Below are 5,919 nucleotides of genomic sequence, written 5' to 3'. Positions count from 1 at the left end.
AGTAAAACTGAAAAAATCATTTTGAATCGTTTAAAATCGTTATTTTCCAACAATTACATATAAAATGGAATTGCATTTAATAAGGCAGGTAGTTAATGGCATGAGTAGAACGACAAGTGTTTTTAATAGAAATTTTATTTAAAAGAAATGCTATTTTTATAGTTTTTTGGCATTTTTGTTATTATACTTTTTATGTGAATATAATATTAAGATTTTATTCTGTTTTATAAATGTTTGCTATAGTTGCTTTAAACTATCAAAATAATAAAATTTTGATATCTAATATAGTGGAATGTTTGTGTAAGTATTACTTCAGCCATTTTGACTTTAAATAACTAAAGCAATTTAAAAATTTTAAGAATCTTATGTAGGAAAATCTCTCAAGTGATGTGTATTAATATACTGAACACGAGAAAAGTAAACAATTACTATACCCTACACCACTATAGTGGGGAGGGTATTATACGTTTGTGCTGATGTTTGTAACACACAAAAATATTGATCCTACACCCACCTTAAATTATACCGATCGATTCAGAATCACTTTTTGAGTAGATTAAGACATGTCCATCCGTCCGTCTGTCCGGCTGGCTGGCTGGCTGTCCATGTAAACCTTGTGCGCAAGGTACAGGCCGCAATTTTCAAGATAATTTGATGAAATTTGGACCAAACATGTTTTTTGGACGAAGCCTATTGAAAATGGTTGAAATCGGTCCATTATTTCACCTTACCCCCATACAACCGTACCTCTCGATTTGAGCTTTTAATGCCATTATTACGTCAAATATATTATTATCTCTCTAAAAATTGGCACAAATATGTTTTATATAAATATAAATGACACTACATATTTTCGTAATGATCGGCCCTTATTTGACCCTAGCCCCCATACAAACCCCCCTTCAAAAAATGTCTTAAACGTCTAAAATTGACTTGTAACCATTTGTATCGCAATGAAACTCAACATAACTAACTGTTATTTAAAAATATATCCTTTTCCCAAATTGAATGAGTATCGGCCCATGTTTGACCTATACTCCTATATAATTATTTATTTATATTTAGAAAATTAGTTTTTTTTTATCAATAAATTGCTTAAATACCTTGGAATTAAGGTAAATTCAACATAAAAGTTTCTTTATGAAAAATAAAATTTTTTAAAATATACTCATGGTGTAGGGTATTATATGGTCGGCCATGACCGACTATACTTTGCTACTTGTTTTTTTTTTTTTGTTTTTGGAACTGAGGACCAGTTTATCTGCCAGCGATTGAAAATTTAGACTTCAGTAAAATTTGTAAATAATAAATCGCATAAATTACATAATTTTGAGCTGATAACAAGAAAAATAATTTACAATTTTTTGAATTTTTTCCACTAAATAATTTTTAGTGTGTTCGTGTGTCGATTCTTATTATTTCCTCTCCTGCTGAAAGAAACGCTTTATATTTTGTACATGTAGTTTAGATTTAAAAATTAAAAAATCTCCAAAATTTCATTTAGATTTCCAGCATATTTTCACTAATTTGTGGGAAAACAATTTACGGCATAACATTTTTATTTTAAACATAAAAACTCATTGACACGTTAATAAGAAATTGAAATGCATAATGTATAAAAAAATAACGTATAATGATTACTAAACAAGTGCCATACAGGATCATACATATTTTATATTCTCCAAAAAGGAACAAAAATCTATTTAAAAAAACACTTAATGGTAAATATGAACCAAAAGCATGTACTTAGTTTTGCAATTAAAAATGTAACTAAATTAAAAAATATTTATTTTTTCAGCAAGTTAAGTTATAAAACTGTTTAGTCTATATACTACATGTATAGATGAAATTGTTATTGCTATTGCTACATAATATGATTTTTTTTTAATTTTAAGTGAAGGTTTTAGCAGTAGAACCTTCTGAAAAAATGGCATATTGAATATGTAATGAAATACTTAATTTTCTCAGTATGACTGTGTATTCATTATATGACTTACATACATACATAATGAAGAAAAAAATATAGGAAACGACAACAAGAAATCATTTTACTTAATGCTAAGTAACAAATGTCTATCCAAGTAAATAATATTTCCTTTGCACACAGACAGATTAAAATGTATGTATATTACGAAGAAACATTTAATAGTTGTTGCACAAAAAAAAAATAGGATACACTAAAGGTTGTTTATGGAGACGTTATGTATACACTGTAATTCCTAACTAAGAAGTTTTATTTAAGAACTTTGAGGCTTTAAGATTCTTCAAAAATGATTTAGCTTTTCTTTGAATATAATCAAATTTCTGGAAAACTAATTAATTATGTAAGTAATTTAGGAACCAGATATAGAAATTATATTGGTTAGTTATATGAAAATAATTTCTTTTATATTTTTTTCTAAATTTATCTGCAGGGTGCTTCTTACACTCAAAATACCTACCTTCAAGAGAAAAATTTATTTCACTTTTTATCCAGCAAGATGTAGAAATTTATGCAAGCATATGAGCATAATAAGAGTATGAACAATTTTAATAGTTACAAGTAATTTAAGTGTTTGTTTTCGCATGCATTGGTTTTTATTTTTTTCCAAGGATTCATATTTTTATATTTTCACGTGCATGTGAGCAATCTTGTCATGATTTCAAAATAATTCGTAAATTCAAACATACAACGTACATAGTTAAGATAAGATTTAAGGAAATTTATAAATTTAAGTTACACTTTAATAAAAACAAGTTAGTCGATGGAGGCCAAAGAAGTAAAGTTAGAGGACTGAACATTTTCCTAAATATTATTTATTGTGAAGGTTTGTTTGGTACTGAAAATGAACAATATTGATTCACGATTTCACCCAGCCCCCTAACAGGTGACCCATGGAAATCAACTTAAAAGAGTCAACAATAAATAATTTGGCATCAATCGCGATATAATTTGCCACAAGTTAGTTTTATGCATCCAGAAGTTATACTATTATATATGGCGGACATCGGACCATAATTGACCATATCTTCTATATATGACTCCTTCAGACCTATAGAAGCAAAACTCTCTCTCTCTCTTTTAAGGATCGGTCCGTACTTGAATCTGAAAGACCCATTAAAAAATTAATTTAACCTTATAATTCATAACTGACCCTACACCCCATAAAAGGTCCCTCTCAGAAAACGACTTTTCGGATCAAAACTGACTTTAAAATCAAATAAAAGCATTTCTAATAGAATTATTGAAGATTTGGACACCGACGATATGTGGTATTTTCAGAAAACACCGTCCGACACTCAAAATAAGACACGAACTAGAGATTAAATGAAGCAAAAACTGCTTCCACAGTTTTTTTATTTCGGGATCCTGTTGTTGATCCTTAAAAATTTCTGTCAAAATCAAAAAAAAAAAAACAATATTGAAAACCAAATTGATATTTAAAAATAGAAATTTTAAAAGTCATCTTTTTATCCTGACAGCATAAAAAATAATACAAAATATTTCCAAACTCTTCTTGTTCTCTCGACATAAAATTTGGCATTGTTTGTTTAGTAGAATTTTTTAAAATATTTTTGAAAAATGTACCTTTTAATATTTTGAAGTCCTTTAAAAAGGACACACGAAATAAAAAACTAAAAACGCATTTTTTCTTCATTAAATTTATAGTTTCATACGGTTGGTGTCTAAGAAATTTTTTCTCTTTTTGTCGGACGGTGAAATACATTTCAGCAAACATACAGACAGACATCAATTAAAAGATTTGTATGTTTTGAGCTCAATTACCTATCACTGCGTAAATTTAACCATATACGGACACCACTATGTGATAAAAGACCAAAATATAAAGTCCCGAGTCTCTCAGTTGTCCCAAATCACGCACTTTTTTATGAAGATTTTAATCGAAATCTCAAAAAACTTAAAAAAAAAAATTAACCTTTTTTCGCCAGTTTAGATCCATAGATAGCAAATCGTTCAGAATTCAAGGAAACCATCCTACCCAGCAGTCCGCAGATTATTACAAATTAAAACGCATCTGATTGTATACTAATATGTCAATAGGAAAATTTTGTGAAGAGCATACAACTAGCATCCGATTCAGATCAGCATTATTCTATTGTAAAATTATTGTAACATTTATTTCATCTCGTTTTTTTACTACTTTTTTTTCATTTATTTTACCCATCTGAACTTCGCTTACAATGTCGGTAAGATTGGACTAATCTGAAAAAGGTGTTAGTAGCATAAAATTAACATTCGACTCAATTATTATTAAATGTGATGTGGCTTAAGTGGTTAGCGCTTTGATCACGAAACATGAAATATGAGTGTCCCTTGGTTCGATCCCCAGCCGCTGCTTGGAAAATTTTTGTTTTTTCGTTATTGTTTTTTCGTTTCATGTGTACTCATCCGACCTTCGCTTACAATGTCGGTAGAATTGGACCCATCGCACGGCCTCGGCCATCGCTGTGTAAATGTAAGTTGGAATTGAATACAGACTTTGGATTAGTCGCATCTACATTGTCTTTGGTCTCGGATAGTAGATGTATGTGGAAAGAATTCCGCTGGGTACATAAATGCACCTAAGATCTCAATAAACAACTCACGCCATTACTCACCGACCGCAGCAAAGAACAGACAAAGCGGTAAGCTCAGCACACAATATAAAAGCTAGGGTTTACGTGTTAAAAAAACTATTTCAAATGCTTCTCTAAATTAGGCGTATACTTAATATTTGTAATATCAATAAATATTTAACACGTATACGCGCAGGTGTCGTTAACATAACCAGTGCAATTTCATAATGTAAAACTCTCCACTTGGAATGAAAATGACTTTTTTTAAATTTAAGGAAATGTAAAACTTTACCTCAGAAAGTTTATTTTACTCTCTCTCTCTCTGCAGGATATGAGCCTGAGAAAATGATCACTTTTTGTAATAATGACACTAAAGCGCCAAATCTTTGGGGCCTATAAAAAAGTACATGACTTTGGACAAAACTGAGAGATACGGCTCTTTTTTGACTTTCATCACGTATTGGGTCCGTTTATGACTTTATCATTACACACAGTGTATTTTGACTACCGGTAATAAACGCTTGACTTTAGTTTTCCAATATAAACCAAAATTAAAAATAAAAATATAATATAAAAATATTTTTCATAAGAAAAAAAAATCCAAAAAAATACTTCACCAACTAAATACCCACAAACATCTGTAATACAAAATAATGTTTAAAGTGTTTTAATAAAATATGCTAAACTCTCTTTGGAAAAAACTTAAATAAAAAAGTTTTTTCTTTAACAATAATAAGAAGGAATCATTTCAAATCGTTTATGAGCCATCATAACAATTGCAATCCAACAGTATGAAAAAAAAATGTTTCAATGTTTGTATTTAATACATTCAATGATGACAAAAAAAGTAACAACGACAACAAAACAATTTATGAATGAATGTCCTTAAGAAAAAATTTGTTTAGTTTTTTTCATTGTTGTTGCTCTACTACAGATAAGTAACTAAAATTGTTTCTCATACTTTTGTTTGTTGGTGTAAGCGTAAATATAATCAAATATACTAAAGCATACAGGCAAGGGCAAAAAAATTACATATTAGAAAGCATAAATACGTATAGACAATGGTGTGGAAAAAATGATTCGAAATAACAACATTTTAAAATCATTTAAATAATTTAAAAAATTCGAAATATATTTGTCTAAAAGAAAAATCAAGTTAAAAATATATTTTCATAAATGATATTAAAAACTTCTTAAATATATCTAGGTTGCTATATTAACCATCACATCTGTATATTAATAAAAGTTAGTAACAATTCTTATTCTCTTTTTGTTGTATGAGTGCTGTAACCTTATCAGTTTGGGTCACGTGATTTTGGTATATTTTGTGGTTTTTTTTTTAACACAAATACAAAAAATGAA

This window comes from Lucilia sericata, unplaced genomic scaffold (genome assembly GCF_015586225.1).
Source record: "Lucilia sericata isolate MDLA Ls3-8-SP2 unplaced genomic scaffold, ASM1558622v1 Contig000541F_arrow, whole genome shotgun sequence".
Taxonomy (NCBI): Eukaryota; Metazoa; Arthropoda; class Insecta; order Diptera; family Calliphoridae; genus Lucilia; species Lucilia sericata.
This window is presented reverse-complemented; position numbering follows the sequence as displayed.